General features: G+C 43.3%; 1 protein-coding gene across 2 annotated transcripts in view; it reads left to right on the top strand.

Annotated features, from left to right (window-relative positions):
* The first annotated feature begins 214 nt into the window (after positions 1-214).
* DICER1 (dicer 1, ribonuclease III) overlaps positions 215-13,941 on the top strand; it is a 100,059-nt gene continuing 86,332 nt past the window's right edge. For both annotated transcript variants that reach the window (XM_045015228.1, XM_045015229.1), the window contains exon 1: positions 215-342. The gene's annotated coding sequence lies outside the window, so the exon portion shown is untranslated. The remainder of the gene's footprint in view (positions 343-13,941) is intronic.

Raw genomic sequence — 13,941 nt, forward strand, 5'->3', positions numbered from 1 at the left:
CTTTGACCTCTCATCCCCCTTTTTACTCCAATCGTCTCACTCCTCTCATGGATGGGGGAGGCGGAGGGTGTGAGCTGGAGGGGATGGAATTCTCAGAGCACGAATACGCTGCCTGCGTTGGGCGGGCCTGTGATTGTGGGCGGAGGGCTCGGGGCGGTGCTCTATTTGCGTAGGGCCGGCCTCGCAGGGGGAAGGGCGGGCAGGAGGCTGTCCCGGGCCCAGGTGAATGGAGGAACCTGACAGCTGGGGGGAGTGAGGCGGCGGCGGGGAAATGGCGGCAGGAGCAGCACAATGAGACGCGGCCTGTAGCGGGGAGGCTCTAGGCTGGGTCCAGTCCGGAAGGTAGGAGGCGGCGGTGGTCCTGGCATGTGTCCTCGTCGACGGCTTCATGGCGGGCTCGGGGACGGGCAGCTTCCGCCGGGCGAGTGGGCACGGCCCGCTCCGGGCATGTGCGCGGCTCAGCCCCCTTCCCCAGGCCTGGGCGCCCGGCTGAGCCTCCCTTCTCTCCCGCCGGCTGCAAGGCGTGGTCCCCCTGCCGGAGCCGCGCAGGGCCCCCGGCACGGCCCCCGCCTGGCTCTGCCTGCCCCGGGCCCAGCCATCCCCCGCACGGCGAAGGGGCTCTGACGGGGACCTGCGTCCCAGCCCTTCTCGCTGGCTTTGTCTTCTCTCGCCCCAAGGCCGGCAGCCCTTGGGGCCTGCTGAGGCGTGTGCGCCCGGCTCCTGGGCCCCGTCCCGGACACCGCTGCCCGCTCAGACGACAGGCCCGTGGCTCCCGGGAGCTGCTTCCCCACCGTCTGCTAAAGGGGCCCTTGTTCTGGGCATGAGTTGCGGGCGGAGGAGAGGAGTAGTTGTAACTTAAAACTCCCCCAAAGAGTAATGTTTTAAGGATCTTTATTATCTTTCTCTTTCTTCGCCACCTCCCGCAGTTGAAACGAGGGGGGGGGGGCTGCGTGCTGTAAATAGACAGTGATAAAATTGAAAGATCGTCCTCCAAAACCTGTATGTAAAATATTACAAAGTGAAAGTAGTGTCATTAAAGCATTTTGATATTCTAGTGCCACATGCTATAGAAAGCTCGACAGAAAAACAGAAAAAAAAATAAAAAAAAAAGTGGGTCATGTATTGATATAACCTGAAACAAACTCAGACACTTCATTGTGTGTTGGTTTTCTTCCAGAGGTAACAGGCCTTCTTTGGTAGAAGATATCTTGTTGATTAGGTATCAGGGGGTAGCCGGGTTAGTCTGCATCCGCAGAAACAACAAGGAGTCCGGTGGCACTTTAAAGATTAACAAATTTATTTGGGCATAAGCTTTTGTGGGTAAAAAACCCCTCACTTCTTCAGATGCAAGATTAGGTTAACTTTGATATCTAAATACTTAGATCTTTTGCACTTAATATTATTAGTTGTGAGTGTTCAGGTTTTTTTGTTTTTAAACATCAAATGATTGTTTAAACCCAGTGACGTACATTCCACTGGTGGGTGAGAGAGATCCTGCCAATTTAGTTTACAAATCTAGGCACCTCTTCTCCCTACTCCTCCCCCCCCACCCCAAAAGTGAAAAAACCTTGACCTATATCTTGAGTCAACCAGTCAGTATATGTTTAGTAATGCTCATCCTCCCTCTCCTGAGCCATTGTCCTGTGTCTTGTCTTTCTCTGCTAGATTGTAAGTTCATTGAGACAATGAACATGTCCTTTATATTTGTGAAGTGCTATGTACAGAAGCAGAGTTACATACATATTTTTAATAACAGGTCTTTTTTTGATGGTTTGATATAGGCACATATGGGAATTGAGTATATTTTAAAATACTTTTCTAAAGGGAAGGACCTTTTACACTGGTCACATCTTGTGGGGTCACAATCTGTAGTACTTAATGAAAAATATGAAAACGTTCCTCTTTAGTCGTAAGCAGCTCACTCAGTAAATAGTGATTTTTTTTCTCCTGTTTCTTCACTTTTAATTCATAGAGATAATGGTGCTCAGAACTATTAGATTGCACTAGTGCAATCTGCATCATTTTAGTGAAATTAATCTGATTTTATAAGGGTATGTCTACACTACAAAATTATGCCCACTTAAGTTATGTCAACATACAGACACTGCAGTAATTAAATTGTTTTTGCATGTCATAGAATCATAGAACTTAAGATCAGAAGGGACCATTATGATATCTAGTCTGACCTCCCGCAAGATGCAGGCCACAAAAGCTGACCCACCCACTCCTGAAATAATTCTCTCCCTTGACTCAGATGTTGAAGTCCCTAAATCCTGATTTAAAGACTTCAAGTAGCAGATAATCCTCCAGCAAGCGACCCCTGCCCCATGCTGCGGAGGAAGGCGAAAAACCTCCAGGGCCACTGCCAATCTACCCTGGAGGAAAATTCCTTCCCGACCCCAAATATGGCGCTCGGGGTTCAGCTGATCATGTGGGCAAGACTCTTGAGCCAGACACTCAGGAAAAAGACTTTCAATATCCCAACATTGACCCTCGGTACTAATTACCAGTGGTGGCACGTTATTGACCTATTGACTAAATCACGTTATCCTATCAAACCATTCCCTCCATAAACTTATCAAGCTTAATCTTAAAGCCAGAGAGGTCCTTTGCCCCCACTGTTTCCCTCGGTAGGCTGTTCCAGAACTTCACTCCCCTGATGGTTAGAAACCTTCGTCTAATTTCAAGCCTAAACTTCCCGACTGCCAATTTATATCCATTTGTTCTTGTGTCCACATTAGTACTGAGCTGAAATAATTCCTCTCCCTCCCTGGTATTTATCCCTCTGATATATTTAAAGAGAGCAATCATATCTCCTCTCAACCTTCTTTTGGTTAAGGAAAACAAACCGAGCTCCTCAAGTCTCCTTTCATACGACAGGCTTTCCATTCCTCGGATCATTCTAGTGGCCCTTCTTTGTACCCGTTCCAGTTTGAATTCATCCTTCTTAAACATGGGAGACCAAAACTGCACACAGTACTCCAAATGAGGTCTCACTAACGCCTTGTATAACGGGACTAGCACCTCCTTATCTGTACTAGAAATACCTCACCTAATGCATCCCAAGACCGCATTAGCTTTTTTAACGGCCACATCACATTGCCGACTCATAGTCATCCTGCGATCAACCAGGACTCCGAGGTCCTTCTCCTCGTCCGTTACTTCCAACTGGTGCGTCCCCAGTTTATAACTAAAATTCCTGTTAGTCATCCCTAAATGCATAACCTTACACGTCTCACTATTGAACTTCATCCTATTACTAATACTCCAGTTTACAAGGTCATCCAAATCTCCCTGGAGGATATCCCGGTCCTTCTCCGAATTGGCAATATTTTCCAACTTCGTGTCATCCGCAAACTTTATCAGCCCACTCCTACTTTTGGGTCCGAGGTCAGTGATAAATAGATTGAATAAGATCGGACCCAAAACCGAACCTTGAGGAACTCCACTGGTAACCTCCCTTCAACCCGACAGCTCACCTTTCAGTACGACCCGCTGCAGTCTCCCCTTTAACCAGTTCCTTATCCACCTCTGGATTTTCATTTTAATCCTCATCTTTTCCAATTTAACCAGTAATTCTTCATGCGGTACCGTATCAAACACCTTACTGAAATCAAGATATATTAGATCCACCGCATTTCCCTTGTCCACACTACACTCCTTGTACTGGCAGTACACATCCTTACCAGGAGTGCTTGCACTGATTTAACTGTCAGTGTGGGGCATTGTGGGACGACTTATGAAAGGTAGCAACAGTTGATGTAAGCAACACAGCGTCTGCACTGACTCTGCGTTGACCTAACTATGATGATCTAACCGCTACACCTCTCTCAGAGATGGAGTTATTAAGTTGGCATAATGGGCAAGTTACATTAGCAGGAGCAACATTTTAGTATAGATGCTTACTGAGTTAAATCAACGTAAGCTGCTAAGTTTCATATTGCTGATACTCTTGGGGTAGAGGAGCTGTAACATAAGCTTCAAGAAAGTTGCTTTCGTTGATGCGCCCGCTTATGTTCAGGAACAGCAGCGACAACAAACATGTCTTTTTGCTAGTGGGCAGGAAAGAGGCAGAAAAATAGTAATATCTCTTCTTAGGTTGCAACAATCTTGTCTGGACGCTAGATTATGTGTTGCATTCTTCCAGCTCATACTGACTCTGTGTCCTTGGCTAATTCACTTAACTTCTCTGCTCTTCTGTTTCTCATATGTAATATGGGAATAATTGTTACCTCACAATATAGGGATAGAGGAACGTTGTTAAAGATGTGATGATAACATATTCTCATGTGTGTTTTTTTTTTTTTTAAGTGTAAACTCTATTATAAACTTTTCTGGGCTTGGGTTTGTTTTGAGAAAACTACAACATTTGTTCGTGGGCTCACTGTGCGGCCCGCGGGCAAGCAGCAGGGTGGGGCTGCTGGGTTTGCCCCCTGCCTGGGGGGGCCCGCCTCACAGCCCCACGCGCTGCGCTCCAAACGCCCTAATGGCCAGAACCACACACATCCTGTCTCCTGCTCCCCCCGCCTGGCGTACAGCAGGTGCATCACTTCCAGGGCCTGCTGAGGCGGGAAGTGCTGAGCGAGGGGAGGGGTACCTGGCCTGGGTTCGAGCTGGGGCGGGGGGGAGGACTGGGCTGAGACACCCCCCCTCAGTTGGGGACGGCGCGGCTACTGTGCTGGTTGGTCCTAGGGTGGCCTCTGTAGTGATCCGGGGGAGGGCGGGGGGGGGGAGTTGAGCTGTCTGTGGACAGCCAGGAAATCCCTGGGGGAGAGGTAGGGGTGTGTGTGTGTGTGTGTTGGACCTTCCCACTCCCCGGCCCCTATCACACTGCCCCCCCGCCCCTCGAGCTTCCTGCGGGCCCCTGTGTTTGTGTGTTGGACAGTCACATCCAATCCCTTCACACTGCCCCCCTTTCCCCTAAGCTTAGTTCATAGCCCCAGAAAATCACTTCAAACTGTCCCCGTTTCCCCCTCCCCTTATTTCATGGGGGGATGATTCATAAATTTTTTTAAAATAATAAAAAATTATTTGCTTTAATTGAAAAATTCTTAATAAAGTATCACCCTCCCCCCCCACACCTTCCTTTTTGTCCCACAGCTGTTTTGGCGGGGTGGCGTTGGGGAAGGAGGGTTTGTTTCCACGGGGTGGGTGGCGCTGGGGCAAGGGATGTGTTTTGGGGGGGCTGGATGGCACTGGGTGAGGGGGTTGGGTGGGGCTGGGGGGTTTCGGCCCTCAGCTGTTTTCTTTGGAGTAATATGGCCCTCGCAGCTTTATGAGTTGTGCAGGCCTGGCTTAAGGGTTAACATCCTTTAGTAATTGAGAGATATTTAAAAAACTAAGTTCAGAGCCATTATGGTTTAGTGGATAGGCTGCTGACCTGGGGACTATCCCTAGCTCTGTCACTGAACTGCTGTGTGACCGTGGGAAGTTACATAGCATCTGTGCACCTATTTTTCCTTCTTTCCTTTGCATATCCTTTCGATTTATATTGTTAGCTCTTTGGAACAGGGATTGTCTTTTACTGTAATTGTACTTTTTCTAGATGATGATTCCTGTTGATATAAATGTAATACAAATTAGTAGTAAAACATGTTACCTGGGAATTTTCTTAGGCAACAGGCCCTTAAAAATGTTAGTTTGAAACTTGTGTGTGCTATGTAGTTAAAAGTATGATCACTAATAGAGGATGCTTGGTGTGGGTTTTTTTAATTTATGGGGATAGCAACAAGTGTGGTTAGGCCCTGTAGGTTCATTTTGATTTGAGACTATGTATCTATTGTGCTGGTCCACCACCCAGCCAGATTGCACAGTTTGTAAGTTGGTGAGTCTATGTCTAGCTGATCTCCCTAGGTGTCATCGATAGATTTTTTTTCCCTGTTAAAACAATTAAGGAAAAAGTAGTGTTTTACAGATAGTTGAATTTGAATGACCTTTTTAATAAGTAAACTTGAATAATAAGTCTGCCACATCTCTGATATATAAATCAGAAATGATGTGATCTTTGTGAAAATGTCTTTGGGAAATACCCTTGATCAGTAACTAGAAGTCTATCTTTTAGTTACTGTTAAGCAGTCTACTACCGTGTTGACTGGATAATCTCCAGGATTTTAAAAACAGTGGCGCTATCTGAGTTGCATACATGGATGCAAGAGAGAGAAGCAAAGGTTCCCTACAGCAGATTTTTTTTTTAAAAAGTGGCTTCTACCATTTTTATTGCTTTATACTGTGTAAAGAGGGCCTGAAAAGTTCTTTCTAAAAAGGAAAAAAATTAGAAGTAGTTGGATTACTAAAATTGGTCTTGCCACTGTTGCTGGAGTACTTCTTGGTTGTCTCAGAGCAGGTGTATTGTGAGCTGTCTTGATTAAAGTGGCAATTTTTGACTAGGACTTTTTCTTCAGAATGTTTATTATTAACTGGTGTTAACAAAACCAAATTATTTTTAACAGCCTTTCTAAAAATTCCTTCCTTTTTCAGTTGCTCAGCTTTCACTCTCCTAATTCATATTTTATAATATCATTAGTTCTCCAGTCACCATAGGCTTCCAGATTGGGCAACCTGAATTTTCTGTTTAAGACAAAAACATCTTTCAGATTTTATAAATTGTAGAGAAGCAAAAAAGCACAGTGAACTTTGCAGGTTATCTTCAAAGCACTTAAATTTTAGTTGAGGTAGGTCCCTCTAATCCATTCTTCACAGGAGTAAGACATCAAGGGTAATTCATCCTTTGAAAGTTAAAGTTACCACTTGCTGTTAATATATCTTAAATTTGTATCAGTTCAATTCACAAGGCTGGATCAAGGTATTTTGGATTATGCTTTGAATAGATAAATATATTTTATTAGACAGAATTGAAAGTAGTTGGGGAACCATCAGAAGATGCACAATATGGTGGAATTTCTCTTGAACAGTGGTAACTAGAGCATTTAATCAGGAATTTTCCTACTGGGATCTTTTGGGGAAAAAGCGTGACTTATAACAGATGAAAACATTTTGGAGGAGCAGGTGTGCTTTTTGTTTTTAGGTTTTTTGGGCGGGGAGGGGAGAGATTATAGGTGCTCCAGGTCTGTACTTTACCTTGAAGTAGTTCATTGAAAGGAACTAGGAGAATGCCAAAAAGGTTTGATCTTCATTGGTCTTCGAAAGACATGCAATCACGTCCCAAGAGACAAGTAATTTTCTCTGTGGCTTACTTAACATAGTTAGTGCTTTACTTGTGTAGGACCTGAGATGTGAAACCTGTGTCTTGGTTAATAGTGAGTGCTCTGGCTAAACTGCAGTCTGTTCAGGGCTGCATTTTACTTATGCAGAATGGAAGGGGAGTTCCAGTAAGGAAAGTCATGGTTTCAATAATACTGTTTACAGATAGACAGCCTGATGGTCTTTATATCAGTGGATAAGGGTCTACAAGGAATTACTGGATAGCATTTAGTGTATGTTGTGGCTGGGATGAGGAGTAGGTGTTCTTTTCTGGCAGGGTTTCAAGCAATATGCCTGTAACTATTTAAAAAATGGAAGTTGATTGCCAAGAATATTTATAATTTCTAAAAATGTCCATCAGTCCATTCTATCCCTGCTGCCCACCACCACTAATGTTCTCTCCTACTAAACTCAATCACTTTCTCCCTGAATAATCAATAAGGGACTTGCTTCTGGAGCTCTGTTTATTGCCATTAGAGCAAGACTATTAGCACAAGAGAGCAGGAAAGAAGATAAGTTAGTGTGTGTTTCTCAGCAACAGTCAAAAGCCTGTTATCCAAATCTCTCACTCAAGCTAAGTAGCTTCATGTTCCATGATATATAAAATACCCTCTTTCCTTTATTCAATTAATTCTATATCCCACACTCCTCCCTTTCTCTCACTTTCCATTTAGATACTTAGTTTGTTTTAGATGCTTGATTAGGATAGCTGGTGCAGTCTTCTTGAGCTGCTTATGTCACAAAAATTGGCTAGGTAAAGCCATGATTTGGACCAAAGTAAGTGTTTTGAAGACTTTCTGTCTAATATGATATCTGGGAAGAAGAAACTAGATTGAACAAACTTGTGTGTTTGGATATCTAATGAAAGATTTCAGCAGCTTCATAAGCAAAGAGCTAGCTACTGTGAAATCTAATAACAAAGGTTAAATTTGGAAAGAAGCTAAACTCCCACATCTAAGCGTTTGGTTACTCAAAGCAAGTCTGGAAAGGAGTAGGAACAGAGCCGGGTGGATAAAAATCATGATTAAATTTTTTTTTAAATGTACATGTTGCTAGTGTTTATACTTTCCATTTTTGAAGTCTTAAATTGCTAAAGTGGATATTTTGTACTTGTTTCTCTAGTTTCCTAATTGTTACATGTAAAATCTAAAATTATAGTGTCTTTTTTCGAAGTTTCTCATTTAACAGGATGATCTATGGAAAGACTAAGAATCCATTAATATCCTGCCCATGAGAACAACACAAAATTGATTAGCAAATAACCTGCACTATATTTACCAGTAGCACCATCTTCTGACACACTGAATTTCCACAAATCAAGAAAGCTGAACAGCTTCAACCTGGCTGTACTCTTCTAGCAGGCGTTATCATTTGAAATTAATGGGACTTATGCTCCAAAGTCATTTAGGTGCTTTTTGACAGTGTCAGCCTTGGGTGTCTAAGTATGGGCTTTGGAACCTAATTTTAGATTTCAGTGTTTGAAAATTTTAGCCTTTGTACAAAAAAGTTCACAATAACTTTGTCAGTGTACTGAAAGTCTAAATAACTTTTCATTGTTAATGCTGCAGCAGTTTTGTTTTGAAATGACAAAAGATTTAATGTCACTAAGAAAGTGTTAATAAAAATACAGGTTTAGTGCCTGATGCACATAGCATGCTTATCTTCAAGCATATGAGTAGCCCCATTGAAGTCAATGGCACTAGTCATGTGAGTTAAGCATATGAGTAGCTCCATTGAAGTCAATGGCACTAGTCATGTGAGTTAAGCTATGTACTTGCTTCTTGCCTGGTCTACACTACAAACTTAGGTTGACATAAGCCATGTTAAGTCTGTCTAATAATATGTGTCTACATTACCGAGTCCCTTCTGTCGACCTAGGTGGTCTCTAAAGTCAGCTTCTGTACTCCACCTCTGCGAGAGGCATATCGCTTAATTCGACATCCACGGGTCGACATAGGGATAGTGTAGACACTGCGTTGTGTAATTCAAATGAATTGGCCCTCAGGAGGTGTCCCACAGTGCTCAGCTGTGACTGCTCTGGGAAGCACTTTCAACTTCACTGCATGCCAGCCAGGTACACAGGAAACAGCTGCTCCCCTGTTAAAGCCCCAGGAACTTTTGAATTTTCGTTTTCTGTTTGATAAGCATGGAGAGTTTGCCAGCACAGCTGATCATGGAGACTCAAGGCCATAAATGCGCTCCAGCATTGACTACACAGGAGGTGGAGGATCTTATTGCCATGTGGGGAGAAGAGTCTGCAGGCAGAGCTCTGATCCAGCAGAAGACATGCTGATATCTATGCCAAGATTACATGGGGAGAATGGCTACACCAGGGACATGCAGCAGTGCCACGTGAAAATAAAGGAGCTTCGGCAAACATGCCAGAAGACAAGGGAGGCAAACACTTGTTCTGGTTCTGCCCCACAGACGTGCTTCTTTTATGAGGTGCTACGTGTGGTGAAGCACTGGAATGGGTTACCTAGGGAGGTGGTGGAATCTCCTTCCTTAGAGGTGTTTAAGGTCAGGCTTGATAAAGCCCTGGCTGGGTTGATTTAGTTGGGAATTGGTCCTGCTTTGAGCAGGGGGTTGGACTAGATGACCTCCTAAGGTCCCTTCCAACCCTGATATTCTATTCTGTATTCCATATGCTATGAAGCCGTTGTGCTTTGAACCCCCCTCCCCCACCCTGCACCTAGGGCGGTGGGGCTTGGGCTTTGGCACCCTTCCCCCCCCCACCCCCCCAGGGCAGTGTGATTTCGGCAGGCTCCGGCTTCGGTCCCCTCTCCTGGGGTCATGTAGTAATTTTTGTTGTCAGAAGGGGGTTGCAGTGCAAAGAAGTTTGAGAACCCCTGATCTAGTCTGATCGCCTGCAATGTGCAGGCCACAGAACCTCACCCCTCAGTTTGGTAGTAGGCCCATAACCTCGGGCTGAGTTACTGAAGTTCTCGAATCATAAGACTTCAAGTTACTGACAATCCACCATTTATTCTAGTTCAAACTAGCAACTGACCCATTCCCCATGCTGCAGAGGAAGACAAAAAAACAAAACAAAAATCCCAAAACAACCCAGGGTTTCTGCCACTTTGATCTGGGGGAAAATTCCTTCTCAACCCAAAATATGGCAGTCAGGTACACCCTTAGCATGTGGGTGAGACCCACCAGCCAGACACCTGGGTAAGAGTTCTCTGTAGTCACTCAGAGCCCTTCCCCTTTAGTGTCCCATCTCTGGCCATTGGAAATTGGCCATATGCCATTGTAGGCAATCTCGCCATACCGTCCCCTCCATAAACTTCTCAAGCTCTGTCATGAAATAAGTTGGGTTGTTTTGCCCCCACTACTCCCTTTGGAAGACTGTTCCAGAACTGCACTCCTCTGATGGTTAGAAACCTTTGTCTACTTTCAAGCCTAAACTTCCTGATGCCCAGTTTATATCCATTTGTTCTTGTGCCAGAATTGGCCCTCAACACAAATAACTCCTCTCCCTCCCTGGTTTTTATTCCTCTGATGTATTTATATACAACAATCCTATTTCCCTTTCGTCTTCATTTTATTAGGCTAAATAAGCCAAGTTCCCCAAGTCTCATCTTGTAAGGCAGGATCTCCATTCCTCTGATCATCGTAGTAGCTCTTCTCTGTATTTATTCCCGTTTGAATTCATCTTTCTTAAACATAGGAGACCAGAACTGCAGACAGTATTCCAGATAAGATTTCACTAGTGCCTTGTATAATGGTGGTAACATTTTCCTATCTACACTGGAAATACCTCACCTGATGCAGCGTATGATTGCATTAGCCTTTTTCACAGCTGCATCACATTGGTGGCTCATAGTCATTCTCCTTCTCTGTCGCTTTCAACTAATATAGCCCCACTTTATAGCAAAAATTCTTTTTGTTACTCCTGAAGTGCTATTTAAATTAAACTTTGCGTTATTAAATTTCATCCCATTTCTGTTACTCCAGTTTTCAAGGTTGACCGTATCTTCTTGTATGATTCCTATTGTCCTCCATATTGGCAGTACCTCCCAACTTTGTGTCATCTGTAAATTTTATTAGTGCACTCCCACTTTTTGTACCAAGGTCATTAATGAAAATGTCAAGTAGATTGGTCCCAGGACTAATCCTTGAGGAGCTCTAATCGTAACCTCCCTTTCCAGGTCTCACTCCTGCTCCTCTTTTCCATCTCATGGCCAGCTAAAGGAATTTTCTGTTTTGTAATAGAGTGTAGCTGCTGGAATAGATTCACTCCCTGAGCACCAGATGTTTTCCCCATACTTTCCCTTGCAGCCAAAGGTCTTTGGGTGCCTTTTGAGTCACTTCAAAATGAACTGGAGCTAATTGAGAAGGTTCAGCAAGGTGGTTTTGGCACCTGAACATTAGTCTTGTGCCCCTCCCCTCCCCTTTTTTTTTTCTTTCAGGATTACCATTTTACTTCCAGTGGAACCTCCACTTTGCTGGCAGTCTGTTTGGGATCACATCGGGAGAGCTGCAGAGCAGTCTTAAAGATAACACCCTGCCTATCTGCTCCTGTTCCAGAGCCTGCATCATACTGGAAAGACTACAACCATATTCAGATAGGAGGAGGAGAAAAACACCTTCAATGGCACTTCACACAAATATCCACCATAACTACTTCCATTTGTCCTGAGAGTACCCTTTTTTCCCCCTGCACATACTCCTTCTGCTAAACCCTTAAATCTTGTAATTTCAGAAATGTTCCCTGCAGTGTACTTCAGAGCTGTGTACTCATACTCCCTATACTGGATTTACAACTCAATAACTGTCTATAATACAGTCAATTAAGGGGAAGGAAGTAATTTCCTGTGCCCGTGGTTGTGTGTTAATACTCTGTGGTTCCCTTTTAACTGAAGGTCTCTCCCAGCCCTACGTGTACTTAGCCTCAAAGCAGTTTGTAAGAATATAGAGAAAGTTAGGGCTAGTTAGAAAATTTTGTACTGTCTTCACTCTCAAAGCTCTGCAGTAGGCTTCTATGAAAGGTTGTGGAATCCCCATCAGTGGAAGGTTTTTAAGAACACATTGGGCAAACACCTGTCTATGATGTCTAAGTTTACTTGGTCCTGACACAGCACAGGGGGCTGGACTTGATGGCTTCCTGAGGTCCCTTCCAGCCCTACATTTCTATGAGACTGCCTCTAATGGGTTTTCTAGCCCTATTCAAAACTCAAGTAGGAGTAGAGAGGTTATTTTACGACTCTGTTTGGCACTGGTGCAACTGCTGCTGGAATGCTATGTCTAGTTCTGGTGGTCTCAATTCAAGACGGGTGTTGATAAATTGGAGAGGGCTCATAGAAGAGCAACGAGAATGAAGAGGATTAGAAAATCTGCCTGTTAGTGACAGAGTCAAGGTGCTCAATCTGTTTGGTTTAACAAAGAGAAGGTTAAGGGGTTACTTGATTACAGTGTATAGACAACACGTAGTTAATAATGGGCTCTTCAATCTAGCAGAGAAAGACATCACATGATCCAGTGACTGGAAGTTGAAGCTAGACAAATTGAGACTGAAAATAAGACATAAACTTTTAATGGTGAGAGCAATTAACTGCTGGAACAGTTTACCAAAGTCGTCATGATAGTGAGATTTAAGTGCCCCACTATAGACACTTCAGAGTAGAAGCTCAACATTCTGAAAATCAGACTATTTAAAGTTGTCTCAGGTGTGGGCATTCCAAAAATGAAATTCCCCAAATCACTAGTCACTTCTGAAAATATACACCACTGTTCTGTGTAATCATAGTAGGAGGAATGTTCCCATGTGATCAGTAGTTCGGTTCACAGTAGTGATGAGGAAAGACTTTCTTAATGTTTGTTTGCCCTTAAACTATTCGCTTAGGAGGCTACTTGGAGCCTGATGTGAGTTTTGGTACTGATTTCAATGGCAAAAAGATTGGGCCCATGGTTATTAAGAAGTCAGTCAGTAAGGGTAATTGCTGACAGAATTTTAGCCCCACTTATAATTAGGATGGTATTTTATTTTACTGTATGTATCTTTTTTTGTGTATAAAATGTCTATTATTTATAATGCTAATAATTGCATCTAGTCAAACAACTAATGTTTTTTGGTTACTGTAATAGTGTCATGGCTTTGTTTTGTTGCATTTTGTTTTCTAAAGAATAGTTAACATTTAAACACTGCTAACCTTAGGAAAAGGTTTATTTGCTACTTAATGTTACTATGGGCTGCCAATCACCCTGAGTTGTCAAACTGCTAGTTTATTCCTTCTGAATGCTTTGTTTGGTACTGAATGGAAGAATGGAGATTTTTTTTTTTAAATCCCGGAGATTTTGCATGAAGTCTTTAGCAATTTTAGAAATGACTTGGCTACTGTTGACATAAATACTGATTCTGCAATGGGACCCATGCTCGCAACCCTTACTCCTGCATGGAGATCCATTGGCATGAGATCAGTTGTGCAGCTCCAGCAGCAGGATAGGGGCCTAATGAGTTAATTTTGTGAATTATTTTTAATAATGCCATGATTCCCTATGGTTTTAGTAGAAAATTAGTGTAGCAATTTGAGGGGAAAAACTTCTGTATTTCAAACTATAGAAGATTTTTAAATCAAGCAGCAGCTTTGATAATTTGTATTGGAAAACACTGTCATTACCACACTTCTGGAGGGTTTTTTAATTCTGAAATTCTATTTTGGCTTTTTTTCTGGCAATCTTTGAATTACTAACTATAGATAAAATAAATTTTAAGTTATTCTTTTTACAGCACAGCTC

Source organism: Mauremys mutica, chromosome 4 (genome assembly GCF_020497125.1).
Source record: "Mauremys mutica isolate MM-2020 ecotype Southern chromosome 4, ASM2049712v1, whole genome shotgun sequence".
In the NCBI taxonomy this organism is placed as follows: domain Eukaryota; kingdom Metazoa; phylum Chordata; order Testudines; family Geoemydidae; genus Mauremys; species Mauremys mutica.